General features: G+C 38.4%; 1 long non-coding RNA gene across 1 annotated transcript in view; it reads right to left on the bottom strand.

Annotated features, from left to right (window-relative positions):
• LOC131991096 (uncharacterized) overlaps positions 1-9054 on the bottom strand; it is a 68962-nt gene extending 59908 nt beyond the window's left edge. Inside the window, exon 1 of the long non-coding RNA XR_009396102.1 lies at positions 8700-9054. This is a non-coding gene — a long non-coding RNA (uncharacterized LOC131991096). The remainder of the gene's footprint in view (positions 1-8699) is intronic.
• Positions 9055-17596: the final 8542 nt, after the last annotated feature.

Below are 17596 nucleotides of genomic sequence, written 5' to 3' on the forward strand. Positions count from 1 at the left end.
AGATTTAAGTGTTTCACTGCATTTCGTGTCCACAAGATTAAATTCAATCAAGAAAAAAAAAATCTCAGTCTATTAATCTCACTTCAGTCTTTTTATTTCTCCACAATGAGAGTCAAACCCACAGACTGACCAACAAAGTATTCAGTCAAACTGAACTGAACTGATATCAAACATGTATGGATGACAACAACTGCAGCTTTTTCTCAAACTTTCCTCAACTTTAAGCTTCACTGCTCTGATTTTTTTTGGATTAAACAAAAAAAGCCTAACTTTGCAGCGTTTTTTTAACAATTACAACTTCTCGACCCGCTATCCTACCCGCACGTGGTAGATTCCTTAGATCTTCTAGTTTCACATGATACCAGCATCTCCAGTATATTCCTAAAAGTGAGCCCACTACGGCCTCCGAGAAAACAAAAACAAAAAAAAGGTAAATATTGCCGGTCGTGAATCGATATATTATTTCCACGCAAAATATCGCAATACTATGCTGTATCAATTTTTTCCCCCACCTCTACATGACAGTATCTTTATTAATATTAATTACTGTCCTGATGACGCACCCTCATGCACAGTAGACATTTTGTTAATTTCATAAAGGGTGGACACCCACAACTATAAAAGACTCTCCTTTAGCTACATAGTGTGGAGAATACAAATCAAATCAAATCAAATCAAATCAATTTTATTTATATAGCCCAAAATCACAAATCACAGATTTGCCTCAAAGGGCTTCACAGACTGTACATGGTACGACACCCTCTGTCCTTAGACCCTCACATCGGCCAGGGAAAAACTCCTTTAAAAAACCCTTTTAACAGGGGAAAAAGAAGAAGAAACCTCAGGGAGAGCGACAGAGGAGGGATCCATCTCCCAGGACGGACAGACGTGCAATAGATGTCGTTGTACAGGGCAGGTCAACAGAGTAGAGTAGATAGAGGTTGGGAGGGGGGGGCGAGAGAGAGAGAGAGAGAGAGAGAGAGAGAGAGAGAGAGAGAGAGAGAGAGAGAGAGAGAGAAGCAGGAGTTCTTGGGGGGGGGTTGGGGGGGCACAGCAGCAGGTGATGATGCGCCACCATTGGCCAGTAGTGATGGGGAGTGGACCAGGAGAGGAACATTCCCATCTGGGGCCGGACCAGATCCACAGCAGTGAGACCAGCAGGAGTGATGGAGCAGGACCACAGCTCCACACCCTGTGAAGAGAGAGCAGAGAAAAGTGCGAGTATTCTGGGAAAATAAAAGCTTGTGTCATGTATTATTGGGACAGAGAGAAAGAGGGCCCCGGTGTATCGTGTCCCCCGACACATTGGGCCTATAGCGGCATAACTAGGGGCTGGTCCAAGGCAGGCCTCAGCCAGCCCTAACTATAGGCTTTGTCAAAGAGGAATGTTTTAAGTTTACTCTTGAATAAAGAGAGGGTGTCTGCCTCCCGAACTGAGACTGGGAGATGATTCCACAAGAGAGGAGCTTGATAACTGAAGGCTCTGGCTCCCAATCTAGTTTTAAGGACTTTAGGAACCACAAGTAACATAGAATTTTGGGAGCGTAGTGCTCTAGAAGGGTAATATGGCATTATGAGGTCTTTAAGATATGATGGTGCCTGACCATTTAGAGCTTTGTAAGTAAGAAGAAGGATTTTGAACTCAATTCTGGATTTTACAGGGAGCCAGTGCAGCGAAGCTAGAACAGGAGAAATATGATCTCTTTTCTTGGTTCTTGTTAGTACACGAGCCGCAGCATTTTGGACTAACTGAAGAGTTTTAAGGGATTTATTGGAGCAGCCTGACAGTAAGGAATTACAGTAATCTAACCTTGAAGTAACAAAAGCATGAACTAATTTTTCTGCATCCTTTTGAGACAGGATGTGTCTAATTTTTGTAATATTACGTAGGTGAAAAAATGCAGTCCTTGAAGTTTGTTTTATATGGGAGTTAAATGACAGATCCTGATCAAAGATAACTCCGAGATTCCTTATGGTGGTATTGGAGGCCAGGGTAATGCCATCGATGCTAATTAAGTCTTTAGATAATGAGTTTCGGAGGTGTTCGGGTCCCAGTACAATCACTTCTGTTTTTTCCGAGTTTAACATTAGGAAGTTGTGGACCATCCAGGTTTTTATGTCTTTAAGGCATGCATTTAGTTTGGCTAGCTGATCAGTTTCACCTGGCTTGATTGATATATATAACTGAGTGTCATCAGCATAACAATGAAAGTTAATTGAATGTTTTCTAATTATATTACCTAGAGGGAGCATATAAAGGGTGAATAAAATTGGTCCAAGCACAGAACCCTGTGGAACACCGTGGTTAACATCAGTGCGCACGGAGGATTCATTGTTCACATGAACAAACTGGAAACGGTCTAATAAGTACGATTTAAACCAGCCTAGTGCCGTTCCTCTAATGCCAATTACATGTTCCAGTCTCTGTAATAGGATACGATGGTCAATTGTATCAAATGCAGCACTCAGATCTAGTAAGACAAGGACTGAGACAAGTCCATTATCAGAAGAAATTAAAAGGTCATTTGTAATTTTTACCAATGCTGTTTCTGTGCTATGATGAGTTCTAAATCCTGACTGGAAGTCCTCATATAGACTATTGTGTTGAAGAAAATCACAAAGCTGATTTGCGACTGCTTTCTCCAGGATCTTAGAGATGAAGGGGAGGTTAGATATTGGTCTATAGTTTGCTAAAACGCCAGGATCTAAATTAACCTTTTTCAGAAGAGGTTTAATTACAGCTACTTTAAATGATTGTGGCACGTAGCCTGTTAATAATGACAAGTTGATTGCATCTAAGAAAGAAGTACCCGTTAAAGGTAGAACCTCTTTAAGCAGCCTTGTTGGTATGGGGTCTAGGAGACAGGTTGACGGTTTAGATGAGGAAATCATTGAGGTTAGTTGTTGGAAAGTGATGGGAGCGAAGCGATCTAAATATTTATCAGGGTTTGTACCCGTTTCTAAGGCTCCAGGGTTTAAGGATGCCTCAGTACCAGTTAATGGCAGGAGGTAGTGAATTTTATTTCTAATAGTTATAATTTTCTCATTGAAAAAGCTCATAAAATCATTACTAGTGAGGGCAATAGGAATACATGGTTCAATAGTAGTTCAATATACAGTAGATCCAAGACAGAATTTACAAGAGGGCGGGGCTAAGAGAAAAAGTCAATATTACAGATCCGTCTGTTACTTCAGCACCACAGACAGCACCACAAATTTATCAAAACACAACACAGTTATGATACTAATACTTCAGAGCCATGGTCGGGGCCATTGACTCCGGGGCTAACATATTCAACCGCACTTCCCTGCACTTGCTCTGCAAAAAGTGGATGGAGAGCAGGGGGATGGCAGGCTGCTGGATCATACATTAATAATAGCCTAATTTTACGCATGATCCTTAATGATGAAGACACAGAAAAAACGAATGGCTAAACAGCATATTGTCAATATTTTAGAGATGCAAACCATGCTTTCAGGGCAGCTCATGTCTTATTGAGAGGATCTGAGCTCCCCTGTAGTTCACACCATGATGTCGTGTGTGGACTTCTTCTGAAGGCTGCAAGCAGCAACACCAGAGGCCAAGCAATCGGCCCGTTCTGAACAGGTACTGTGCAGTTTAGATAAAATAATAATAATAATACCCAGTAAATATATGCATCGAGTCACAGAGGTCATAAGTTGACATTGTTTTAATGGGTCAAGGGCCAGAATGGTTGGAAATGCAGCTGAACAGTATTTTTTGATTAGCTGAATTTATATAATTTGGTTAGGTCTGGTTCTGGAAATTCTTGAAAAATGAATGCAACTGCAAAAGACTAAAAATGTGTCCCCACCAGGGAACCACCCTTTAAACTGTTAAATGTGTGTGTCTGCCGCTACTCTCTTTCTCCTTGTTCAATAATCTTTTATTTATACTGAATTGTTTTTCTGTAAATGTGCTGCCAAGTAACACATCCTTTGTCTCGACAGACCAAAAGCTGATGGAGAAAAGCTGTGGAAAAATACACGTCGGGGCCTTCATGTGAGACTTCTGCTGATTAGAGCCTCTGATGTTGGATCATCAGTGTGTAATCAGAAGTAATACATGACTAATGGGGAGGTTTGGTCGCCAGGTTGATTTGATAGAGCTGCGCTGCAGAGGGACAATCAAATGAGAGCGTCACAGACACCAGACATCAAAAAGCATAAATGCCCAGCATTAACACAAGCTCAGAGAAAAATTAAAGCCTTGCAGTCATTCAGACATTCAGTATCTCCATTCAGGATTGAGGCTTTTACGAAAGAACTCAAGGTTCACAATCTTTTTTACATCATTGAGTATCTTTTTCATCTCTTAGTTCCATCCAGTCTTAATGTACTTAATGTTACCTATTACTTCAGACATTCATTATGCAACATCGCAGTGCACTGAGTTCAAAACTGAAAAAGCAACACCCTCTTTTACAGAGTAGACAGAGCTTCGGGAAGACTTTGTCATGTGTCAACCTTGGAGCCTCAACTCTGCTTCGACAGCCAAATAATAAATAGGTCGTTGAGTTCTTTCCAACATCCTAGCCACATGTCTGTCCAGTTATAATGTACAAACACATTTTAGAAAAACTAGATTCAGGTGAGGAAACAGGCAAAATGTGCATCTTGAGGAAGCTAATATTCAATGCCAACAAAACCCTGCACAGACACAAGCTGCTGTGTGTTGAAGATGATCTGTAGCTAGACAGTAAATTACTTGGATGCTTAAAGTCCAGTTTTTTAGCCTTAGGTGTGTGTAAATGATTGAAATAAGTATCACATCGCAGCCTTCATGGCACAATTTCAATTGTGCCCTTTTATCTCGAAAGAACCGCTGAGAGCCTTGGAAATGTTTCTGACTTCAGCAACGATTAACATCAAATCTGCAGTGCTGCTCCCGTGTCACTTGTGATTAGGTGTCCTCCAAGAAGATCTGCAGGAAAATTTGCCAGGCCCCTCCGTACCCCCGCACGCCCTGGCCATGTCGCGGAGCTCCTCGACGGTTAGATAATCACCTCAGATATGAGCAGAAGTGATTGTTGTGAAATCCATACACAACCAGCAATACGACATTCTGGACAGTGAAGTGTAGAGGGATTAATGAGGATACGAACACTACTGATACTAATCTTGTGAGTGCTTGTCATAGAAGAGAGCAAAAACCATTTTATCATGGTATTATTATAGTAAATGCTCAATTAAGGAAACATCATCAGAGATAAATGGACAGTCAGTCTCAAGATGTGTAGCAAAGATCTTAATCAACTGGAAACTGTAGGGAGATTTTAAACCAATTTATAATTGGTATTATTTTGCGATTTATTACCCTTACAGTTTCAAATTGTAAATCACTATACCACTGCCATACATACACATGTGCATTCGTTATGATTAAGATACTTATATTAAAAAACTAGTCCACAACGTTGCCAACACAGCCAAACATCCAACAAGTAATCTACATCATACAACCACATATGTCTTTTGCTCCTATCCTCAAATACGACCCACAGGTGCATTTTCAAAACTAGCGCCCTTACCGCTGACAGGAGCTCAACATGCCCTTGTACCTAATTGTAACAGGCATTGTTTTAATGAAACTGTCACTTAGGTTTAGGCAACCAAAGTGCTACAGTAAGGTTAGGGGGGAAGTACATGGTTAAGAGGTACAAAAGATAGTTTTAAAAAATCTTGACTGCTAGAAGTGAGGTACTTATGTTGGTGACATAAAGCATGACGCACAGACGTTGCAATACTTATGTAGTTTACTTTCGGTTTTTGGTCTGGACGTCCTGTGTTTTTTTGACCAATCCACCTCTTCTTCTACCCTTATTAAGTGGACCTTGCAGTTTATTTATGCTCCATATCCTCACTTCTGGCTTTTGCTTTTACAATCTCCCTAATGTCTGTATTCTTCATAATAGCTACGGCCAATAGAGGGCACCACCAACTATAAATACGGGTGCTGCTGCAATAAGCTGTTGTTTTTAAAACATATTCTACATTTTAAAGGAGAACAATTGGTGACACACTGGACTAACTTAAGTATTTTCTGAACTCGTCTGTGCAACTGAACTGAAAACAGAATTTGTGGCAACATCACCCTGCAGTGTTAGTGAGGCAGGCCTGCAAAAGTCTTGAAAAATGAATGAAACTCCAAATTATTTAAATTTCCTAAAAGACTAAAAATGTGAACACACCAGAGAACAACCAATTAAAATGTTAAATGTGGTGCTGCTGGTGCTCTGTTTTCTCCTTGTTCAATAATGTTGTATTTATACTATAAACTTTTGTCTGTTTTCTCTCTTTAAATGTGCTGGAAAAGTAAAACATCTTTGTCCCAACAGACCAAACTTGGTGAGGAAAAGCAGTGTCTATAATTGTAAATACTTTTTCTAATCATTTTATTTGCACATAAACAACTGTTCTTTGTAAAAAAAATCTTTAGGCCAGTGGCTCCCAACCTTTTTCCTTTAGAGACCTATTTACTAGTATTAAGTAAACTGTCGACCCCTGACTAAGTTACATATTCTATAGATATTTCGTATTATATTTAAAGCATAACAATAACAGAACAGAACAACGGGTAAACTGTGCAATTAACACAAATAGTGAACACAATAACTACAGAAATGTTGGGTAAAACAAGTGATTTGGATCAATTCTGAGCATTTCATGTGGCTTCAGAGAATTTTCCCATTATTTTTCAGGTTTTACATACAACAATTCTCTTTCTGTATAATGTATTTCCTTTTCTTTTTTAACCTTCTTATATACATAATGGGCTTCTTTTTTGACAAATTTTGTGTTTTCTTCATCCTGATGCTTTGTCATTGTTCTATTAACTCCGGTTGTTTTAACCGCATACTTTTGTAAAGCAGGACGAGGTTGTTTAGCAGAAAGAAAAGACTGCTAAACTGCTGTGAATATAGATTGTGTTCAGGTCTTCACTGTGCCCTTACCCTGTGGGATTTTTTTTAAAGTTTATACCTCGAATAATAACTCAAACTTTAAAAATAGCTATTTAATTCAGCATTCTTCACAGACATGAATGAATTGCTAACATAAAGGACCTAGTGCCTTAGGCTATATTTCCAGAGCTGCTCTCTCATAGTAAGGTTGATCATTATGTCTGTATATCATTAATGCAAAATTTCACAATTACCACACTACTGAGGTCTTTAGATCAATACTAAGAGGGCTCAGTGTGATAAAAATGTAAATAACAAATGTGCAATCCCCAGGTGGGGTTCTTTTCTGTCTCAAGAACACTTCCCATCTTTCTCTTCTCAAGTCTCTCAAAGGGACAAACCACTTATTAATTTCTCTAAGGCCACGTGTGTTTGATGGCCTTTTCAAGCCACGCATGCAGGGACTTAAGAGAGCACCGGTTCCGGCTACGAGCACGCTGAGCACCACTGGAGAGCGATTGCGTAACTGATGACAGCCCTCAGCGGCTGATGCATAATCACGACAACTGTCCTGGTGTGGTGTTGCTGATACAGTAGATAATAGTTGGAGAAAAGACGAGTGGACAGGGGAGACAGCAGGTCAGGCGTGTCTGCGTCATATTTTAAAATACACAGCATAACAAATTTGTTTTATTGACATTGTGCAAAGCCTACAGTAAAGTTGCTGTATGAGATAAAAGGTCTCAGCCTTTAGTTTGTGTCACGGATGAAAAACCATGTAATTAAGCAAGATATTCATTTATTTTCTGGTGGCAGGGACTGGCTGTAATGCCCTTTATGCATGATTCTCATCTGATATTTTTCTCACACTCACACAAAGACAACGTGTCCTTGTGTTATACTGTGGCCAAATATGGACTCAAGCTCCTGACCTCACTCGTGTTGCTGGGAGCCCTGCTTCGTCATGGAACAATGGTGAATAATATCTCAATCATTTGACTTTTTAGACCTCCTTAAAATGTGAGTTTTCTAAACATAGATTTCCAATCCTAATTTGACCTTCATTCCTGAATCAACTCCCGCCCTAATCTCACCTTTCACACAAGAATTTTCCCAAAATGGAAACAATGATATTTAAAACACTGACTCTGCCTGGAAGTGTTGCTTTGTGTCTGCACAGTTCATGGAAGCTGTTGTTTATTCTGATCTGGCATTAAAAGTTCATGCAATAAATTTCTGCGCAGTAAATCAATTCATAAACAATGCCAGTAACAGTGAGCCACTGTTTCAACAGTGAGGGCCACACAGGAAGTCACAGGATGACTGTAAACGTCTGAAACTGATATGAATTATCATCAATAAAAGTGACATGAGCGTGACATAAACATGACATGGGATGTGTCATGAACATTAATGACACTTTTAAGTAACATTAATACTCATGATACTTGTCATGTCATGTTTCTGACAGGCTTGTGTGACTCTTATGTAGACACCTTCAAAATAAAGTGTTACCATATCTTGCATTAGTCACAAAGGCATGTTCAAAAATTCATATCATTCGAGAAAGTCATTTATTTCTCTTAAGTTACATAATTCACACACAGCGTTATTAGTATGCCAATAGCCATCCGTTGTTACATCCTTTTTGAGTGAAATGGTCAGTAAATGTCATATGTTACACTTTTGGTGAAGTTTTTTTGTGTTTCCTCCAAAACTTGAAAAAATGAGTTAGGCGATTGTTTTAACAGGGTGACGAAATGGAGGGAAACTTACCTTAAAGCCTGTTGCCACCATTCCCAGGAAACAGATCCGAAAAAACCCGACAACTGTTGCACACAGTTTTGAGATTGAACGCGACCCACCTCTAGTTACCGTAAATTCAAATCTACCCGAAAGTCCTAGCAGCGCGGCTAACTGAGCTAACTATCCGACTACTGCTACCTAGCAACAGATAGCGGTTAGCTCTACTTAGCAACGAGCCTTCTGTCCGTCTGGAAGCTCCGTGAACTACCGAGAGTCGAGGCAGAACAACCACATGACGTCAGGGGAAACCCAGGAAACATTTTCTCATTAAAATGTGACCAAAATCAGTGACATATAGATGGTTTATGAGTGCCATGAAGCCACTTTTCGCAGTTGTTCGTATCCGCTCATTAAACACACAACGTATGAACAAACGTTTATGACGCAGAAGACAGAGGCACCTGTTACAGGTAAGTGTGGCATTAAAATGATTTTAAAGGAAAATAACTGCATGTTGCTGATGTGTCTTTCAAATGGGAGACACAACATATTTCATTCATATAACCAGAGGTGCAAAAAGTATTCAGATTCCTTATTTCAGTAAAAGTACTAACACCACACTGTGAAATTACTCCACTAGCCTACTAGTAACTTAACTTAACTTAACTTTAACACTTATCTGCTCTACTCTACTGCCCTTACTTTTTAACTACACAATGTTTGACTTGTGCTTTTTATTATTTTATCTCTTTTTTTTATCCTGCTGTATCTTCCCTGTTTTAATTGACTGTTTTTATTGTTTTCAATAGTGTCTTGCTGTTTTTAATGTGTATGTAAAGCACTTTGAATTACCTTGTGTTGAATTGTGCTATACAAATAAACTTGCCTTGCCTTGCCTTGCCTTGCCTAGTAAAAGTCCTGCATTCAAAACTTAAATTAAAGTACAAAAGTATCAACATCAAAATGTACTTAAATTATAAAAAGTAAAAGTAATGAAATGTTGAATCACATTAAATTTTCCATGTTTATTTATGTTAAATCTTGACCTGAAAAGTAACTAAACCTGGCAGCTAAATGTAGTGGAGTAAAAAGTGCAATATTTGCCTCAAAATGTAGTGAAGTAGAAGTATAAAGTTACATAAAATGGAAATACTCAATAAAAGTACAAGTATGTCAGAACGTGTACTTATGTTTACAGTACTGGAGTAAATATACTTAACCCCGAAAATAATGACAATATTTGTATCATTATGCTTTTTATTCTATTAGGCCTCTGTACTAGTGTATTCATTGACTGTACTTAAAACTATATTGATTTACACAAGGGCTGTAGCGTTAAAAAAGAATAAATAAGTGATGTTTAGGGCTAAAATCTTTCTGAGATAAGATTTTATTTATCCCCCAATGGCGAAATTCAGTCTTCACAACAGCTTAAGATACAGAATTGACAAATAAATCAAAGTAAAGAAAATTAGACATGTACATATATAATATAGCTACATAAAATACTTACATGGCTGCTATTGAGCATTGTTCTTAATATTGCACAGGGCTTTTCCAGTGAGAATTTTTTTGTTGCACAGATATTGCACATTAGTCTAAAATGGATTGTTGCATGGGACAATACATTTAAAAAACTATAAATATATATGTATAAGTAGTGGCTTGTAAAATATTTTATGTGATGCTCTTGATTGTATCTCCTTCTTTCTTAAGGCATATTGCTCTCATTGGATAGTATTGCAAAGCCTCTAAGCCTAACAGTTAATTAACTTGTTTGCTCTAAATCAATTCGGCTCCAGTGACCTCCAGGCTTTCTGGAAAGCGAACTACCAGGAGGATATACAGTGGTCAATAGTGCCAGAGGAGTGAGATGAATAATTACATTATATAAGAACATCAGCATCTTGTCAAATCAACTTATAGGCATGAATGTTAACCATAAAGAGGCAGTTCACCTCAAAATCAAAAATATACATATTTCCTTTTACATGTACTTGTAGTTCTGTTAATCAATCTTGATGTTATCAGATATCAGCCTTAGGGGTCTGCCATCTCTAAACATAATGGAGCTAGATGGTTTTGAAATCATGTTTCATTTAGGAACTACACCAAAAAGAAAGTAGTACCTGTATGAAAGTGCAACAACAAGGTCTGTGGATTATCTTGTGAAATCGGGTCATGATTTCTGGAACAAAAAATTGCTGTTGAGTTTCTCAGGTAAGAGGAAAAATATGTATTTTATATTTCGGGGTCTCTTTAAGGTGCTTTAGTCGTTGTGTGGTGGTGATTTTCAACAGTAGCACGGATTCAGAAAAACAAAGCATTTCTTTCTGTGTTTTCTTTCAGTTAGGGGCTTGTCTTTCAGCCAAATGTTGAGCATGTCTGCCAAAATGAAAATGACCTATAAAGTTATTTTTTAACAGGAACAGAGTGCTGCCACCACCCCCTTATTTTCCACATCCAGTGGCAGCAGTCATGTGTCAATCCCTGCAGACTCCTATCAATGACTATTTTCCACCATAACTCATTAAATACAGAAATCCTATGAGGTCATCATCACCCGCAAAACCTGCATTAAATCTGCATGGCAGCATCATTTTTGCCTTTTGAAATTAAACTTCTTGACAAGCTTTTGACACTTTTATAAAGCAGCCCTCTGAGGGTGGCCTGAAGGAAAACACAAATTTCCGTCTGAGCTATCTGGACTCTTAAAATCTGTTCCACACAGAGAATAATAAGACTTTGTCAGTGTGAATCTGTTTGTGTGTGTAAACTTTTGGTTCTCTGCAAGTTGATGAAAAAGAAGCTTCTGCTGCTTCAGTCTGATCTTCTCTCTCAGGTTCTTTGTGCCCATCAGCCATGTAAAAGACTTCAACCAGCAAGTTTGAGACGAGGGTTCGAAGCCCGACTAAGGTACATCACATAGGTATGCTTGATGTGGTTTCATTTGTACACTCAAAACAACAAATACTTAAAGTTTCAAATGCTTCGACCAGATCATGTGATTTCCACTCCTCTCTCTCGTAACTACTAGACTTCTCCTGCTCAATATGACTCCGCGCTCAACTGAGTTTTGCCCCACTCCACTCAAATCGTTCACCACTCACTGCAAAAAAACAAGCTCTGTTGTCGAGCTTGCAACAGCAAATTCTTCATACAGAAAACAGTTGGGCATGCAACACAAAGATGCATCCTGGGTGGGCTCAGGCATGCTTTGAACTCATGGTGTGGGTGGTACCCAGAGCAATATTGAAATGGAAGATAATGTAGTGCTACAATGCTAGGTTTACACATGCAGCTTCGGCAGCTGCAGAGTGGTGGTTCAGTTCATTCCCTATGAGTGTGAACAGTGATATGAGTAATGTCCACTAAAGACCGGTGAAAGTGCTTGTATGTTCATCGTTCTGCCCGATTCAATGGGAGTCAACTTGCGGAGAACAGCAGCCAATGAGAGGGCAGCCTCATGAACCAGTCTCCAATATATTCTCTCATGTATACACACAGGCTATATTTCAAATTTCAAGCAAATTACTGTGTTGTCAACCAGTGGGCTTATCACATGCAGTGGTGTAGTGGTAGCTGATGAGGTGGACTAGCTAGATGGGAAGGTTACAGAGAATGACGTTGGTATACTCTCCTATATATTCCAATGGCTTTTTGTCTGATTGGAGGGTATACTGTAGGCCACCAAAAATAGAGGTGAGTATACCCCATGTACAGTTGCAAGAAAAAGTAAGTGAAATTACCTAGTTCTTTGCATTCATTTGTCATAAAATGTGATCTGATCTTCATCTAAGTCCAGAGTATAGACAAACATAATGTGCTTAATGGATGTGTTCAATAAAAACATGAAATATTATAATTGTTTGCATGGTATTATAAAATGCAGATCAGATCACATTTTATGACAAATGAATGCAGAAAACTAGGTAATTTCAGGGTTCACATACTTTTTCTTGCAACTGTACCTGCGTTGACCCTCCACCACACCACTGACCAAATGTCATAATATGGCATATGGACCTCCAGCGTTTCTGTGAAAGTCAAACAGCAACCCACTGGTTCCCCCTCAGGTTACACTGTTAGCTCTGTCCTAACTTTTTCCATTTTTAGAGCTGTTTGCGATGGCATTAGCAACGTTAGCTGGTAACCTGTGGCTTAGCCACCAATATGTTGAGAGCAGTGTACAGCACTCTAGTGCCACCTCATGACTTTTACTGTAGTTCAAAATAATCCTGTTTTTAAGAGGTAAAAAATATTTTGGATTACAAGAAAAATCAACAGTTGTTCTGTGGCTCAGTTGGTAGAGCGTCCGTCCAGTAACCGTAAGGTTGGTGGTTCGATCCCTTACCATGGCAGCTACTTGTCGAGCAAGATACTGAACCCCAAATTGCTCCCGATGCTGCGTTCATCGGTGTGTGAATGAATTCCCAATGGTGGCAGGTGGCCCTTGTAGCCTCGGCCACCAGTATGAATGGGTGAATGAGCTTAGTGTTTAGTGTAAAGTGCTTTTGGATAAAAGCGCTATATAAGTGCACTCCTTATACAGTCTGTATCGTTCTTTGTCATTTAACACAATATTTTTACATAAAAAAAGATTCAAATATATATATATCTATATATATATATAGAGAGAGAGATATATATAAGAGAAAGAGAGAGAGAGGTTGGAGGTTGGAATCTGAATGATGACGTTGTTTTTTGTACAGTTCAAGAATTGAGATTAGGTGACTTTGTTAATGTGAGAGGATTAACTTGTGTGCATCATGGCCGGTAGGGGGTCAAATACTTATTTCACTCAATCAAATGCAAATAAATGTATAACTTTTATATCATGTGATTTTCTGGATATTTTTTTTTATATTCTGTCTCTCACTGTTAAAGTAAATCTACCATAAAAATTATAGCCCGTTCATTTACTTGTCAGTGGGCAAATTTAGCAAAAATCACAAAATCTGCAGGGGATCAAATACTTATCTCCCTCACTGTATATATATAGATCTAAGTCATATGAGGTAATTAGATTATTGCAGAGATTTAAAGCCTCTCAGTGAGGTTCATTGCAGGTGATCTTTGATCTGAACGTTCTGCACTGAGCAGATGTACATGTTGTGTAACAGCACAGAGTCACAGGGTCAGCAGTGATATCTATGTAAAGTATGCATAGGTGAGCATTGCTGAGCGCTGATCATGAATAATTCTGCGGTCAGAAAAGGTGGACACTTCACATGAAGCTCTGTAACAAGCTGCGACCTGCCGCAGTCTGCTCCGCTGCCATGTGACATTTCAGCGGCCCCAGTTGAGCTGCGTGCGACACAAAGTGCTGCCCTGTCACCTTTCCCTCCCGCAGGTCCGACCTCACACCACCAGAGGTTGGCTGTCAATCAAGTGTTTCCGGGCCATTCGGCGTGAAATGATAATGCTTCTGGGCACTCATGTTTTTTTAATGGCTGTCACTCTTCAAGGGCACATTTAAAGAATTACAGGCTCAGTGAAGATGGTGTTTATCCTGCAGTACATTTATTTAATGTGTAAGCAGTTAATACATTGTAGAACAGATTAGCTTGTACTTACATTACTTTTGTCTGCTGTGGTAACAAAGTCTCTGCACTCCTGAATGTGTGACAGGTGCACAAAACAATGAGAAGCGTGGATGTATGGGAATCCGAAATATGTCATTTGGAAGAAAAATGTGACAAAACAGATTTTTTTTTTTATTCGAAGATCACGAACAAAAAACATCACTGACATGCTTCTTAAGTTTCTAGAAATAATGAAAACTACAGTTTGAGGACTTGGAAATACATTTTTATCATATTAAATAGAATAATTTCCATATTTCTATTTTATTTTGTATTTATACATATCTATTTACTTAATGTATTTCTATATTTCCATATTCATAGTTTTATTTCTATTTTTGCATATCTATATTAACTTAAGACTTGTTGCATTTGTATTTTATATTGTTGTTGCATTTAAAAAAAAAAAAAATTTAACTTCTTTCTTATTCTCATACAGCAACAACTGTAATAGAAGCACTTTCCCCCGGGGAGCAATGAAGTATTTCTAATTCTGATTATTATATACTCATATTAAATCAGTTTAATGCTTTGAAATCGCAAAAATGTCATTACTTTAGAAAAAACAATAGTTACCAGATTTAACATGATTTTTTGTATAATCTGCGCCCACTTAAGATTTTTATCCAAATACAGATACAGACTCCGATAATGAAGTCTCCGTACACCTCTAATGAGCTGCTAAAATATTTACTTGATTACAAAGTTTCAGGTTTGTCCGACCTTCATATATACCTGATGAAGGTTGGACAAACTGAAACGTTGTAATCAAATAAATATTTGAGCAGTAAGTGAGACAGTCTGCCGGAGTTCTTCTCATTGTATTATTAAAAGCGCCTAATGCATTTAAGGTAGAGCATCTTGTCATGGCTTTAGAGGTTAATGCATCATAAATAACCTACTTCTGATTATATTTTCATCACCGCTGAAAGATTTGCCAAACATTAAGGGCTTTCTTTTTTACTGTTCTCTTTGAACAGTTTTAATGGTAAATACAAAAACACTTGACCAGATGTTATCTATTTTTTGAGTATCCACACTATCAGTCCTTTAGGTACAAGTCTTTAAATATGAGAGGGCCTTGTCAAGTTAGGGTTTTTCTGTGGGAAAAAAAAGGTTGTGTAAAATCTGCAATGGCATTGTTATTTTTAGTTGTTCTTGTAGTAACTTGGAAGTTAATGTTTCCTCATATATTCCAAATACATTATTGTGGTTTTGTTATGATTGTGTATTGTCAAATTTGCACACATGATGGTTCATAATCATTAAATTTACAGCTCACATCCATGTTCCCAAGAGGATAAACCCCTGAGGTTTTTCTAGGGATACCAATTGCTCTGTGGCTTGGTCCAGACTAAAATATTACTATAAGATGTATCCTAGCATGACTATGGTTATAGACTTTGGTTGACATTTTTGTTTTTTTACTAAAATGTCTTGATCTAGTGGATGTATTGCCTTAAAATTTGAAACACAGGACCACAACAACATTTTTAGAGCCAATTATTTCTTAATATATAACAAATGGAGATGATAAACGGCAAAACCTGCACCCCAGAATGAAAAATATCTGTTGCATTAGTGATATTTAAATATTACTGACGTATCTGGGACGAACTTGACAACAGCTGTACTCAATAGTATTTTGTACACCAGGGAACACATTAACTGATAACACTTAAGATTCAAATACTGAAAAGTATCAGATAAAACAAAAAAGTAGAAAGTTTTTTGTTTGATTGCTGTGATACAACTTCAAGTTTTTATGTCACATTTCCTTATTAAGCTGATGTATAAATGCATAGTATCCTGTTTATGCTAAACATGCCATATTTTCAGTTGTTTCAGCCTGGGAACGACTTTAAAAAGTTAGTGTTGAGCCCTGATACGGATTTTGCCCAGAGTATAAAGCCTGCAGACTTTAGTTATCTCCTGACGTAAATCGAGTATAATATCTGGAGGGCTTTAGACTTCATGTAGTTTGATTTCATCATTTTGCATCACTTGTAATGTGGAATAAAAAATCTGGCTTTTGTTTCAAATGTCGGTTTTGTAAAATTATACAGCACCAGTCGAATTCCCAGGTATCTTAATTATAAGTTTGTCCTAATTTGAAAAGATGCAAGACTAGTACTGTAGTCAGACAGCCACGGCAGGTTTATGCATTCATAACACTTGAACAGAGTTATGAGAGGAAAATGTGAAGTGGTTTTTACTTCAGTCTGCAGTAAGAGGAGAGATGAGACACTTCACAAAGAGTCACAGAGCAGACGACTCCTTGAACTCATCAACTGTCTGTGAGGAAGAATACTATTCAGCACCCTGAAACACCAGGGGAGAGGAACAAGGGGAGGAATCATGAGCCTATCTCTTCAGAAACTGAATTTGACTGTGTGTGATCACTTAATTTCTCCCACGACTGAAGGTATATGCAGTGCAGGTGTCACAAAATTGCAGGTCATTATCATTTTTCTAGTTCTTCTATGGACCCCTAACTTCTCTAAAATCGAAAGATGTATTTTTAATATTGACCTATAATATTGAAAAACCTGAGACTGACATCATAAGTGCTGGGGGACAGCATCCTCATGGAAAGTGGAGTGCATGTTCTAATTTTAAGCAAAGTGAGGCCACAGAGGGGAAAATTTACTGTGGTCCCACTTTCAAATCCTGGATGGTTTATCTGGTCTTTGGCGCCCCCTGCTGTTCACTCAAGGTGAATATCAGGCTGCATTTAAGGTCCCTTTTACCCTTTGCATTTTCATTGTAACAGAGCCTAATAACGGGGGGGTGGGGGGGGGGGGGGGGGGGGGGGGGGGGGTGAATCAATTTATTTATCAAGAATCAATTTACTACATATAGCTTCCGTCTTGTTGCTCTTCTGTTAGGTTTTTGGACGTTTTTCCCGTGTCAGCGTGGGTTCTCTCTACTTCCGGTTTCCTCCCACAGTCCAAATACTTGAACTATCTTAGGTTTAATTGGTGACTCTAAATTACCTGTAGGAGTAAATGAGTGTGCGAATGGTTTTCTGTCCCTTTGTGTCAGCCCTTTGATCATGGCATCCTGTCCAGGGTGTGCCCCACAAATACTAATTTATTTATTTTTTGTCTGGGCTGATATTTCCAAAGCCAATAATAAACTTGGTTCCTCAGCTATTTGTTATTGTAATATTTTTAACTCGCACAGTGACTACAATTTCTTTCGTTATATAAGACCATTTTGTTCACAGAGTTATTGGTCTTTTTTAATGAATAAACCTTGTCAAATATTGTACATTTTACAAAAGTAACACTCAGCTGGTACAGCCTGACAAAAAAGTAGCACATAGGTTGCACACAGTAG

Source organism: Centropristis striata, chromosome 18 (genome assembly GCF_030273125.1).
Source record: "Centropristis striata isolate RG_2023a ecotype Rhode Island chromosome 18, C.striata_1.0, whole genome shotgun sequence".
Taxonomy (NCBI): Eukaryota; Metazoa; Chordata; class Actinopteri; order Perciformes; family Serranidae; genus Centropristis; species Centropristis striata.